This window comes from Perna viridis, chromosome 9 (genome assembly GCF_037379345.1).
Source record: "Perna viridis isolate PV_CMFRI_1.1 ecotype Kerala chromosome 9, ASM3737934v1, whole genome shotgun sequence".
Taxonomy (NCBI): Eukaryota; Metazoa; Mollusca; class Bivalvia; order Mytilida; family Mytilidae; genus Perna; species Perna viridis.
The window spans coordinates 18,447,720-18,462,733 of record NC_142453.1 but is presented as its reverse complement, the minus strand read 5'-3'; positions in this window follow the sequence as shown (position 1 = coordinate 18,462,733).

Genomic DNA, 15,014 nt, shown 5'->3' with positions numbered 1-15,014 from the left:
GGGGGTATTAAATACCAAGATTTAAGAAAATCCAATAAGAACTGAATATCTTAATCAAAATAGCTTGTCAATCACTAAACAATTGGTATATACAATTTGATAAATATCTACATCTAAAATCAATTACGATGGCAAATGGGAAAGAAACTGAGTCTTCAAACACTTAAGTACTAATGAAATGAATGTATACAAATGCTTTTCTATACTAATTAATCACACATAGCCGTCACAATAATAATTTTATCATTAATGCTGATTTGATATCTTGCGCTCTTACGTATGTTGACAAATACGCGAACTTTTCGTAAATATTTTAGTTTACTTATTGTACATGTATAGATACAGAGGTTATTAGTCAACATGGAAATAGGCCCCGTTCATATGACCAAATAATTTATTTTACCATTATGTTGACTTTACTAGATAGTCGACAATGCTAAAACAGGAAATATACATTCCTTCCACACGATTGTTTATTTTTTGCAAATCATTCAATAAAAGATGACAGTTATTTTTTTTTCTACAAAAAATAAAATTTAAAGTACATGTACAATGTAGAATAGTAAATGTACAAACTTGTATTTGTCTAAACAACATTCTTTTTATAAAATTCATCAACAATTAGCCCTATAACTTTTTCGTTATATCATACATTTTGAATACTTATATTTAACGCAGATGCAAACAGAAAATTTAACTTTCAGAAACTTGACGCTAGTTCATATTGCGTAACTTAAAAGGTAAAAGGAAAAAAATGTTGATCGTTGTATTTTTTTGTCAAAAGGAAAATTTCGTTTTTATTTTTCAATAAGAAGACATTAGGGAATTGACTATATCACAGACGACCAAACAAACCTACATACATGTTTACTACTGATTATTAGGTAGTTTAAGATATTACAATTAAAAAAAACACCTTTGATTAGTAGAAATCTGCAAATTAAATAAAGATTAAGTCAAACAATGAAAAATAAAGGCAGACCAGCAGACTACCTGGATAAACTAAATAAAAAAACGTTTCGAAAGTATAAGCCAGACTTTCCTGGGCACTATCCAAAGTTAGAAATGGAAGCATGCCCTGATTTCTTTGTTATATAATATATATTTTTTAAATATGTTAAACGTGTTTAGGTAGGGTGACAGTGGAGCGAGGACAGAGTAAATGTCAGCTTTATATACGTGGCCAAAGTTTTACAAACAATCAAACTCATTGCAAACAAACAATCAAACTCATTGCAAGTAAAAGTTTCTTTTTTTAAGGAAAGTAAGTTTAAGTTAATCAAGGAGAAATAAAATACGATTCGTGCAAAAATCCTTTTAAACATTTGATTAAACAGAAGTATTTATTTTAAAGTTGCAGCTGTCTTTTATGATTTTAGGTAACTGTGATTGGTTCAGAGAGTGGGGTATATATGCATATGGATTAATTGCTTTTGCATTCATAATCAGATTCTTTGTGTGCCAGTGCAGTGTTTCATAACCACAGACTAAAAAGTTGCCAATGGGTACGGCGTTAGACAGATGATAAATATCTGTGGGTCGTTATATATAATGCAATCATATTTGGCACACTCGTGTATAATTGTACTAATGATAATCAATAAAGTTCATGATTTTTTTTTATTTCTAAGGACAACGATATTATTACAGTGGCGAACACGATATCTGTTAATCGACCATCTGTATGGTTTAAACATAGTTAGCAAATCGCAACATGATACACCATTCCCTAAGCATAAAATACATTTCGTGATATATACATGCATTGTTAATATTTGCTGTCACATCTAATAGGCTAGCTGGATATAAATCAGAAAAGAAAATATCAGCATGTGGAAAACAAAGTATTAAGATGTAGAGCGAAACACCATACCGAATGAGTATATAATTCATATTTTGTCACTGATATTTTACCGTTTTACATATTATCACACTCCAATAAATACCTATAATAAAAATAAACTATGAAATTTAACCATGAATTAAACCAAAATATCATTTCAGGCCCTCGTGTGTCTTATTTGTATTTTATTTGATTATTTTCTCTTATATTCACTATTTGTCTAAAAAATTGTTTATATTTCTATACTGTTTTGACTACTGATTTTTACCAGTTTTGACCGTTGTCTACTTTATGCTGTCAATTCATTTTGTAATATACCGTGAAAAAAATAACCGCAGGTGAAGTGTAAGGTTACGCGCTCAATAAAACTTGGTTTTATCTTGACATTGCCATTTGTCATACGGTTCCTTTCGACATTTGCCCAGAGGTTATCATTTTGGAAATTTGATATTACCATTCATCCCTACGAAGACTCTTTTTGTAACAATGTGGGAAATATAATGATGCTCTTAACCAGAACCTTTGATATCAGTCTCTACTACATAGATGATGTATTGAGTTTAAAAAATTCTTACATCGGTGATTTTGTACATCGAATTTATCAAAATACTCGAGATAAAGAAAAACACAGACACTATTAAGTCAACATCATATTTTGCGGTAGAAATAATTTTCAACGAAAAAAAAGAAACACTTTTGACAAACACGATGACGTCTTTTTCTATAATGTCAGCTTTCCTTTCATCTGTGATAACATCCTTTCATCACTGCATATGAAGTTTTCATATCACAAACTCATATGCTATTTCAGAGCTTGCTGAAACTAAAACCTTACCGTGATAGACTTCCTACAAATAGGCTTCTAAAAAAGGTTACATTGCTATTAGACTCCAAATTCGCCAGCCGTCCTTAAAACTAACATAAACTGCATGCCTAACGCAAAAGATTTACCTTCATTTTGAAAGTGTTTGGCTCGACTCGACCGTGGACCAAACATAGGTCTTCACAAAGTGATAAGCATACCGAGCCGAGACGGTCTAGAAAGGTGAAAAGTAACCCACAAAGGCTTGCTCTCACTGTCAAATATGCAGCCCGACTATCAATAAATACGATAAACAAATACTGTGAAAGAACTTTAATTCGTGGATACCAATTTTCGTGGATAAAGGAAGAAACACAAGTTGGTGGATTCATGAATTCGTGGTTTGGAGGTTTTCAGTATACACATCAATGGAATTCTCCTTTTCGTTGGCAATCAAATTTCGTGGTTTGGCCTGCCCACGAAAACCTCTAAATATTGGTACCCCACGAAAAATAGTACTTTCACAGTACTTGTATTGATTTGACTAGAAGTATTTGATGGCGATACTTGTGGTTATTTGTCAGATTCATCAGTTGTCGAGTGATTGGTGAGCAGTAAATAGTAAATAATCGATTTTATTTGAAAAAAAAATGATTTGAAGTTAGGCACCCACAAATCTATTTATATACTAGTGGGTCTGCATTTTTGAGAGTGGGATCAAGCTACAGTGAGTAACATAAAAATTACTTTCATCGGATGAATGTGGTTATGAAAATTAGTGTACAAATTAAAATTGTTTTTGGGATGTCTATCTTAAAGATAACATACTACTTCAGAAGAAAAAAACAAGTAAAACTTCTTAAATACGTACAATACAGAAATGACATGTACAAAATCTCATAAGTACAGACTCGTGTTCCTTAACTAACTGAATTTAACAAACAGGTTAACATATTGTGTCAATAATTTTATAACAACATAGTGGGCAGATTTTATTTTTTTTCTTGTTGAAACGTAGAATTATAAAGTGTAATGGACTTGATAGGGTAAAGTCAATGACATTAATCCTCAGAGATCATTTCGTATAAGTACAAGCCTTTGCCTGATTCAAAGTTCAAAATAATTCATTAGGAGCTAACTAGTATTTCTGAATCTTGGCATGAAAACGGCAATTTTATTGCTTGTTTTATAAGTAAATCGAATGTGGAATAAATGTATCTCAACGATTTTCTCACGGTACATATAACAAATTTTTTAATACCTGGAATTACATTGTGCATTCATATATACGCCGGTTTCCTATTTCAAACCAACAATAAACCCTTTGATAAACCTATGGGTTATAACCGGAATGATCATGTGCCTACTATCTGTTTCTTGTATAAAATCTTCATCATTCTTTATTACGTTTTTAATTAAGTATGTATTTTTATATACGGATTCGATGGATAGTCAGACCTGTGTCATCAAATCCCTTTTGGACTGGTACACTTGTTTTAGATTTCTGTTCGGTATTCAAAGGTTCAAACTATATTTGAATCGATGTTAAGCGACGTAAAATGATGTCAGGATAAAACAGGTTTTCAGATCAATGGAGGTTTGGTTTACACAGGTTTAACTGTAACAGTTAAACTTCCTTCGCTCGCTTTGTCTTTTACACCTCATTTTGTAGACATTTTTCGTCAAAAAAAATGTAATCTAAACATCACAAATCAACAGAAATTAAGCAAATAATGAACATTATTATTTGTATTTAAATACATTCGAGCCTATCTAAACTGAACCTTGACAAATCCATAAATCCAAAAACTTTTAAAATCTTAATTTGCTATGGAACCTACTGTCTTTACCGTCTCGGAGAGGTTGTCGATTTCCACCTTCTCGGGTTTAGTGATTTTTACTGCCAATTCCATATTTTAATTTGTTAGAATTTAAAGTTGAAACTCAAAATGCGCACGCTTCGTGATATGGCCTGCTACAATTATTTTTAGTCGTTTGTATGCTTATTGGCCTTAAAAACTTAATAGTAAATCATCAATAAACATGTATCTTCTTGTATTACTATATTCATGTCCAGATAACATGCGCACATAAATGCCACAGAAACGTCTTTCAAAAAGAGCATTAGTTTACAAATGACGGATTACAAAATCACCATATGTGATAACGAATCGGGAAATATTTGGTCTATAATTATGTTATGTTTACTTGTGTGCAAAGAACATTAGTTTTATTATTTCTAGCATCTGTATGTCTTGTTTCATGTTCACTTTTTGTTTATATTTATGTCACTTGGGAATATAGGAGCAAATCTTTCCCTGAACTTGTGTATAATGATGTTTTGTCGTCAGCTGCAGTCAATCCTATGGCTTGAGGATTTCTTTGACGATCAATGGGTGACCTTGTGCTGTCGTTTTCATCCTGGTGGGGTTGTTATCTTTTTAACATATAAAGCATACCTACTCTCGTTATTTTTTTTACGTCAATCCAAAAATGTTTGTTTATACCAATAGTATCTGTAACGAAAAGTAGGAACTTAATATTTACAAAACAAGACACACCTCAAATTAGCATCACCAAAAGGGTTAGCTGGACACGGCCGATTACTTTTGGTTGAACAACTTACTGCTGACGCAAACGTCTTTGAAATCTCAGGATTTTTTTTTCATTTATTTCCGCGATGTTTCACAACCGTGATAGCTGCAATTTTATTGAACTAATTTTATTTTGAAAATGATAAAATACATTCCCCATCTACACTCTACCTCATATCATTCCGCATTCCACATCACCTAATCATGTACAATTTTGTGGTAGGCTTACCTCCAATAAGGACAAAAATGATATATCTTCGGCAATCGTTAATTTTAGGATCATTATGGTGTGTCCATCTGCACCATGAGAATAGATTTGTTCACCGTATCATATTACCTCTACAGCCTTGGTTCCCTTGATTACTCTTTCAGATCGAGCAATATAATGGTAGTTAATGTAAGAATACAAATCCTTTCATGCTCAAAATACGGTTAAAAAACTTAAATCTTGCATTTCTCATGACAGCATTATTTGATTTCATCGCAATGAATAGGACAGAAATGGTTTATTTACACAATTTTCTTCATTTTGTCTCATTCACTCTTTTCTAATTTCATGAATTAAGTGACTAGTGTATAAGTAAATTTCAATGACTTATTTATACATTACGTGTGGCAAATTGTATTATATTTTACAGAATCGGAATCGATAACAGAAAATGCATCATATCCAACAACACCACACAATAGTTTGACTGAAAATGTTACTTTTGGTATGCTTGCAATGTCATTTTAGAATAAAGCACTTATATCATTACTAAAGCAACAGTGACCATTAGCATGAGCATTGGCTAACCAAAATTGAGTGAGTCATTATTAACAATGCTATTTTATAATAGAATATTTCTCGAACACTTGACGTCAACATATTTATTGCGATTCAATTTCATGTTTTATTTATGTATGCAACTAAATGTGAAAGGATACATTTCAGATAGCAACCAGAAATCGATTAAAGAGTGGACAATCTGTGTATACGTTTTGATTACTGTTTTAGTCATCATTGGGATAAGCATCCGCTACATATGTTACCACAAATTCGGACAGTCATCATTGACCAAGCCTGATGCAGATCATAATGATAGCAGCATAGAAATATCTAACTAAACTAGAATCTATATTTTAATCTATTTCTATAGCTTCCAATTCGTCTGTGCAGTGTCGATGTTACATATTAAATCGATGGAAATTACAAACACAGCCGCAGACCAGATACATGTACTGTTAACCGGGAAAATGTCATGCCCTCGTTTTATTTGCACCTCCTGTGATCTACTTTTGCGCTGTTTATAACTGGTTTTCCTTCTAAATTGTATTATATTGTCTTCGGAGAAGAAATTCACAACGGTGTTTTTTTTTTTCGTTAACCAGATTTTCCAGAAAAAAAGAAGCATTTTCCAATTCACAGATATCAAAGCTCGTTGTATTTGTTGAGTGAAGGTGAATGTTTTAGTTATTTCGACTCCGTTTATATATTGATCAATGAAAAAAATATATATTTTAAAAAGATTATATTTTAGATAATTTTCGTATATACTCAGGTTGATTTATAATTAAAAAAAACTTTAAAAGTATTTATATTTAACATTTCTTTTAAGAAATTAAAAGCTGTCTAATATTAATGCCTTTCCATTTGATATCTTGGATTTGCATACATTTTGAATGGGGGAATTACTTGTTTCAAATCAATACTTTGTACATATATATTATATGCAGACTATTTTTATTGTAGTTATAAAGCTTATAAAAAATCATATTGGTTACAGTACTACTACTGGTCTATCAGATCGTTTTATGTATTGTTTTAATTCATGTATATGTACGTTTGTATCCCAATTTGGAACCAATCATGTGGCATTCACCCTTAAATATATGTATGATTATTATATGGTACTTCTATGATACCACAATTGACAATTAAAATGACAATGACGAAAAATCTGTATTAGTATTCATTTTATTTAAATGTATAGTAAGGTTGACGAGCCCTAGGTGGAAGTATTTAAAACGAACCGGAAAATCAGATGGTTCTCGATTACATTGTCGAAATATTTTGAATTATAAACTGCATTTAATATAATGCATGTGTTTGTTAAGGAAGTATTAAAGTTAAGTAATTATATGATTCATTATTCATCTGTACAGTTGTACAAGGAAAATCTAATTGAAATTTTCCTAATTTGGTCAAATTTGCCATTTCCACTTTTTACCAAATATGTATAGTCCCTTAATTAAGTTTCAAAATACATATATAGTTTTGCACTAAATTGGTCTATACTGAATATCATAGGTTTAGACGAAATTTCATGTAAAGGTCATGCATGTAGTTTTATAGATTTGGGTTTTTAAGCAAGTATAAGCACACAATTTAAAATCTGTATATAGAACTCAAATATAGATGATAAGTGCATAAACATTATATACTTGCAGAAAAGGAAATCTATACATTTAAATGTGATTTGTGAAGTAATTTGTGCGAGGGGCTTTCTGCGGTCACGAGATCAAGAGTTGCACACCTGAATAACATTTTACCTTGATGACACAATGCTTGAATAAAGTTAAATGATGAAATATCTTACATTCAGTAGTTATCAGTTGTTTGTGTCTTTAATGCTCATCAAGCAGTAGTGTCTTTTGTTTGTTTTGTATGTCAGACTTTGACAGTTACAATAATTAACGTTATGGGTTATGCAAATTTTAGGGATGGCCGGGGGGAGGGGGGGGGTATCAGTGTAGCTCTTTTCTTTGATTTTAACAAATTGATTAAAAAAATAATGAAAATAATAGTGAATGTTATCGTCATATTTATTGTATTAACGGCATTGTAATCGCAATTAGTGTTTTGTCTTTCCGTGTTTAAAGTCTATTTTTTCTAATAGTATATATATATATATATATTCTAATAGAATTAAATGTAGCTGTCACGTGACCTTTTTCTTTCCAGCAAAAAAAACCTTGTTAGCAGTTTTGCAGTTATTTTTTTTTCGAATTGATCCGTTTGGATGATTTCATATGTTGCTCCAGTTGCAATCATATGAAAACTGATTGTTTTTATGTTGAACTTATGTTTTTGTTTTTGTTTTTGTTTTGTTTTGTTTCGTTTTTTTTTTTTTTTTGGTTTTTTTTTGTTTTATTTCGTTTTTATTTTATTTTTGTTTGTTCTGTAGTTTATTTTTATTTTTTTTTTATTTTTTCTTTTTGTTTTGTTATTTTTATTGTTTTTTTTTTTAGAAACATTATAGTACTTTGTTATTGATATATATTTGTACGAGGAAAATGAAATTACATGTGGTTAGGGCGGGAATGATGGGGGTATGGAATTTTGTTTGTGTTTTGTAAACCTTGTTTTGCAAAGCTCAATATGTTCTTGTTTAAACAATTACCACTTCAACATTTAAACATCAGAATTCATACTGTTATATGTTGCTTTAAGCGTCATGTGATTTAAAAATCGATTATTACGCACCGAATCTCATTAGGTAACCTAAAATATTATTTTCCGATGAATGAACTATTTATACTATTTTACATATATTGTTTTGCATATCATCATATATATTGCAAATTTCGACTTTTAAACCTGCCATGAGAATTATTGTAGGATTATGTTTAGTACTCTCAATCAGCTTTGGATTTGGACGAATATGCCATCAATAGTATGTGTGTTATAATTAACATTCGGTTATAAAGATTATGATAAAAAAATAAACGTGAACAGCAAAACAGTTATAGCTGAATCATGAGGGGACACTTTCATGTACGTTTATACATTTCAAAACAATTGACTGAATGATAAAACAAAAAAAAGAACTGAAGGCATCTACAACTGACAAACAAAGCATTACTGTTTATGTTTGACGGGAAAATGCGCGTACAATTAAGCTAACAGCATTGGGAAACATCATTTGTTGTGAATGAATGATGAGCATAGGAGCGTGGTTCCTAGGTTTAGGGAAATTCGGGTTACTCGTTTACTTCTGTAACTTTGTGTGTATTATTTCGGTTACTTGATGATCTTCGTTGTGTATGTCTGTTTTCAATGTCTGGTTTTTGTCCCTGGATTACACTGTATTAATTACCTTATAACCTTGGTTCCCTTGATCACTCTTAATCTAAATCTGCACGTATGTAAAAGAAGATCAACGATGTCCTTGAATTTAATGTTCTCTGCGCAATAAAAAGAATGAAAAGTTCAATAAATTAAAATGAGAAAAAAATGTCTCAGGGACAGTCTTTGATTAAAAAAGTAAGCATGTCTTTTTTAACAATATATTGTACATATCTTATGAACAGAAAGCTTTTTTTTGTTTAATCCACCCAAATGTAAAAGCAATTTTTTAGGTGTATCAGAATGTTGGAAGTGAAGTTTGCAAAAAATGGCATATATGGTATTCATTAACCGTTTCTCTCATACCAACATGTTTTGCAGTTATTCTTTTCAAAAGCTGTCGAAATTACTTCTAACCTCTCAAAACATTCCACCGATCCAGCAAAACAGTTTTTTTTAAAGAATTTTAAGCTACTGCATGTACCTGTTCTCTCTTATATGTCAATACCATTAGTTGATAATGGTAATGTTCAAACATATTTATTTAAATATCAGCTAAGACATTTTTTCAACTACTGCTAATACCACATTCACACGCGTGTGTTTTTGTTAGTATATTTTGAATTACAGTATGCATAATGGCATTTTGATGACGATCTGTTGTCTTGACCACTACTTCAACGCTACTGTAAATCAGTGCCTTGGTGAGTATATTTAAATCATAAAATATGCTTTGGTTCAGATTTTGCAATTAGAATATCTTTATCATATTTTTTCTTATGCGAATATTTGGGGTACTTTACAGTATGCAGGATAAACGAAACTAAACTGAAAAAAAAGTTTCTAGTAAAAAATATCTACTACGTTTGGAAGACTTTGCAGTTATGTTCTGATGATTTACCTTTTATATATTTTTCGATTTGTTTTGATATTTCTTTTTTATCTGGGATACTCTCCCATATCTATTGTTTATTAATGTTTGAAATAACAATTTCATAAAATAAAACTGTTTAACTTTGGAACGCCTGCTGTTGAAATTTAATTCGAAACGTGATTTGATTCTATGCATGGTATTTTTTTCTTTTCGTTTTTGTATTACCTATTTTCGAAGGTTTTGACAACAAGAACTAAGTGCATAGAAAACCAGAATAAATTACCAGATAATTTGTATTACAATAAATATAAATAAATGAACGATTGTTTAAAATATCTACGAAAATCATCGTTACAGTCAAGACGATTATGTTAATACCTAACTAAAAAGATAATCGCCAATTGGAAAAAAGAGGTTTTTTTCATGAAATATTATGTCATGTAGTATTATCATTATTACACTTGTCAAAAAGGTCATTAATACCAATGACACGCCTTTCACATTTTTGTATTATGGTTCCTAACTTGAAATGTATATTATTTCAGTGTGTCCGCCTGGGCACTTTGGAATTGAGTGTAGACACAAATGTCGTAAAGGTTACTATGGGAAGTACTGTCGATTTAAATGTAGCTGCAATGGAAATGAATGGTAGGTGCAATGAAAGATCGAATAAAATTTGAGTTATGCATTATTAATTGTTTGTAAAAAAGTTTTAAACGGCATTAACGATTCGCCTTTTAATAATTACTAAATGATTAAGTCAGCACATGACATATTTATGGGAATTATCTCTCTCATGGTACACTTTCTATTTGCTAGCTTTAAAGTGGCAAATTACCAGTCTTGGTCTATATTTAGAATCAAGGTCATATATTCTGTTATAAGTACACAATACAACTTCGGAATATTATAGCTGTTTTATTTTTTTTTATATTAAGTTGTAGTACAGTATCCTTTTGTATTGATTTGGAAAATACCATAAATATTGTTTAGTTCTTAAAGATCAGTATATTAATGGAAGGAACTGCTTAGTATTTATGTTACTTACGTCTAAATTTTGCTTCAAAACTTACATTTCTGTTACTTCTCTTTTTTCTGCGTTGAAAAGGTGTCATCATGCAACAGGATGTCAGAGCAAAATACTGTCTAGAGGTTTGTCTTCGTCAAACTATTCCTCTCTAAAGCATTAAAATCTATAATATATATTTTATCTAAACATGAACAAGTGCAAATTAAATGCATTGTGGAGCGTAAAGTGTATGCAACTGTCGGGACGTAAAAACCATTAAAAAAATCATTGGTCCTTAACTTAAATGCTTAAACCAATATATAACATCGGGCAATAACAAAATTCATTGGGCAATAACAAAATTTCAGAACTGACAAGGAAATCAAGGGAATCGTTAAAAGGAATAATCAAAGAGAAGGTCTGAATATAAAATGGCAATATCAAAGTAAAACCGGGAAAGTTAGAAACCGTCAGAATGCTCCTGACTTGATACAGGCATTTCCGATGGAAATGGGTGTGTAAAATAAGATATGTTAGCGTTATACTTCCCACTTTTCATTATTTTAAACTTTTCTGCATTTCAACACAAACATGTAGTATTAAAACTGCCATCGTCAAAATCAGTAAAGTAAGTAGTACAAAGATAAAAACAATTGATAAGTGAAAACATAAATAAATAAATACGATTAGAATAAGGTAAATGCAAGTGAATGGTAATGACAATATTACCGATCCGATAAAACAAAGTTTAAAGTAAGACTTGACCTGTTTAACGCAAGACGCGTCAAGTTTAGATGGAAATAATGATATATAAATGAAAACCAATTACCATATATTTGTTGATATTATGAAAATCCACAATCTAGTTATATGAAATACCGAACATTTATGAAGAATATATTCGTATTTTATTTATCACTTATCACAACCAAGGAATACATTATTGCATGGCAAAAAAAAGTTCAGAACCCGGTTTTATAAAAAATCTCAAATAGAGATATTCCTCAAATTCTTCCTTAACTCATATGTCGACCAATCAAATCACTTGAAATTGAAGATTTGAGAATGTAAAATTCAATTGATTATTTAAATATTTGATAAAGGAAATTACAATTGGAATTGTATTGGGGGAATGGTTATTTTCTACGGGAAAAAGGGACAAGGGTGTAGACCATTTGGAATGGGGAATAGTATATGGTGACAATGGGGTTAAAGCCATTCAAGAGCTATATAAAGACATTTGGTTTATTGATAAATGTTGTCTGTTTAGAATAAAGCTGCGATTTTCTTCTGTCTTCTTTTTATTATACCAAACTCTAGATTAATGTTATTTAATTATTATTATCAATAATTCTATGTTGATATTTTGTATGTTTCTATTCATTTTTTTTTAATCAACAGAAACACTTCAGGCTACGACCAGCGAAGACATATCTTCAGGTTTGGGAATAGTGTTTCATTTAATTGTTTTCAAAAGCAGAATGTTTTGAGTATTAAAAAAAAACGTGTTTTTCACGAAGATATATAATACGCTTATTAAGTGGTTCGTGTTAAGTGAATTTGTTTTCTCTTTTTGTATTTACCTAAGAAATGTATGTATATATGTCAACAAAAAACGTTATGAATCTACACTTGTACAAGAAAAAGCAGAACACTGAAGGTTGTTAATTGTTTGCGAATTGCTCCAACAATTGCCAAGATATGTGTATCATCATTTAAAAAAAACAGCATGAGCGTCTCATAGCGTAAGAGTCATATTGTAATTAATATTTTTTGTTCTTATTTTCAATTTCAAAATCTAGTAAACGGCGAAAATGGATAAGCTTCAAGCACTATACCACTTTCTCTTTCAATTATGCATAATGTACCAAACGAGGGTTTTTTCCTTCACCTAATTGAAAAAATTCCATACTACAATATATGTGTGTATCAATGCATGTATATATTTATTCTCTATTCTTGTTTTTTTATAGATCTGACAACTGCTCAAAGGATAGAGTTTTTTACCACAAAAGGTATGATGTACTCTAAATCCAGACGTAAATTCATAGACAGGAAATTAAAAGCAAGTGTGTGAATAACATTGAAACTAGGTTTCCAATTGTTTGAGAAATATTTTTTGTCAAATTTTAATTCAAAGAAACTCATGAAAGAAACTATAGCCATGTTTTGATGCACAGCGGCAAACTTGGAAGGGTAGAAACATGTATATCTACAAGTCATTGCAGGCGCGCGCGAGCGTGTGTGTGTGTGTGTGCTAATTACAATGCATAAATATCTGTTTTAACTTTACATAGATAAGTCAATGAACAAAGATTAATTCTATTGTCACCTGTTCTGTGTAAAAAAATCATCATCACTAATTATGATAAACTACTAGCGATTATTTATGTGTTCCAGACGGAAACTAATAGTTTAAATTTTTCACATCTAAAGTATCCATGGCTTTGATTTATCACCCATTTACAATATATCACTATTTCTTCTTCCAGTATCCAATACATTTTTTTTAAAAACACAAACTATTCTTAAACTCAATTGAATATTTAATATACATTATAAAAATTCTTACATGTAAGTGTATATAATGCTTTATTTTGCAGCTACACCACATGCGTTTCATGACTTTGGTATTTATATCATTTTGGGGTTGGTTTTTATCGCTATAATCGCAATCAGCCATTGGTGTCGTTCTATCAGACTTAAAACGGTATCACAACAAACAACCTATATGGGACAAAGGACCAATGACTCCAATACACAAGCTGTTGAAATAAATTACGTCACAAACGATGAAGTATACGAAGAAATAGACAGAGTTTTAGAAAATCAAAACAATCAGGTCAATAATTTACCTGAAAATGATACTATTGAAATCGAGCATTTAGAGCCTACTGGCGGTCAGGGATATGATGAAATATATGTCAATTTGTTCGGATCACATTGTTAAAGCACATGAAGTTCTTAAGGTCCATAAACTGCTCTACATTGCTACATTTCATTTTTACAGTAATCGGACAGATTCTAAACATTTCAGAATTGTTTAGATATTGAAGCAGAAACTTGATTTTAGACTGAAATCATTGTTTAAGAGGACATATACTATATATTATTTGGACTCTTGGATTAAGCATCATTGTTCTTGTAAACTTTAACTAGTTGTCAAGGGTATAAAGAAGGATGAAAATTGATTTGAATATATACCTATATGCATTTGGAAGTCACATGTAAAACATATTGCTGTGACGAAATTGATACTTTGATATGCAACTTTCATTTTAATATTGCGTAAACATTGAATCCTAATGATATATTTAAATCAATATATATATATATATATATATATATATATATATATATATATATATATATATATATATATATATATATATATATATATATATATATATATATATATGTCACAGCGGTACGAGTTGGAGTCCCGCGGAGGGAACGACCAAAAATTTGCTTCGCAAATTTGACAGTTCTTACATCGTTGGGAATTTTTCAGACCCTTCTATAAGTTTACGTTGTCTTCCCTGTATCAATTTGATGCGATGGAGCAGTGTAGCGAATAGAGTCGTCACATTCTGAGACGTTATATATATATATATGGGTTCGATTAATTCCCAATGATGTTAGAACTGTCAAAGTTGCGATGCATTTTTTTTGGTCGTTCCCTCCGCGGGACTCGATCTCGTACAGCTGTGACATCTATGGCAACACCTCCTGCACAAAGTCGAGCGCCCTAGACCACTCGGCCAGCTAGGATATATATATATATATATATATATATATATATATATATATATATATATATATATATATATATATATATATATAT